We start from the raw sequence: 441 nt of genomic DNA, 5'->3' as shown, positions 1-441 counted from the left end.
GAGGGAAAAAGGGAGGGGGTCTGAAGTCTGTATTAAGGACTAAAATAATTACTATCCACCGCAAGCCTGTGACTACAGGAAAACTGCTTAAAAGTACCAAGCAGGCCAAAAAGGTTTTTCTACAGTATAAATAATCTCTGTGTTTTTTGGAGCCTTTGATTTGAATCATCATCCAAATGATTCCTTTTTTGTTTTTGCTCAGGTCAACATCTTGAATGAGTATTCAGGGCCTTCCTTCTCTGCTGCTGTATTAGATAAATACCAGTACCTCACGTTTTTGTCCATTGCTGGTGTCATTGGTGTAAGAGCCTGCAGTGTTGACTGAGAGCAACAAGAGCAACAAGAGTAACAATTAAGATTTCCAGTTCACATGGATGATTTCACACCACACTGTGCTGCAAATGGCTACAGGGAACTGTCAGTGTAAGTGAGTTAAAAGCA

Source organism: Geospiza fortis, unplaced genomic scaffold, assembly GCF_000277835.1.
Source record: "Geospiza fortis unplaced genomic scaffold, GeoFor_1.0 scaffold111, whole genome shotgun sequence".
Classification (NCBI taxonomy): Eukaryota; Metazoa; Chordata; class Aves; order Passeriformes; family Thraupidae; genus Geospiza; species Geospiza fortis.
The sequence above is the reverse complement of the archived record's forward strand: the minus strand, read 5'-3'. Positions refer to the sequence as shown.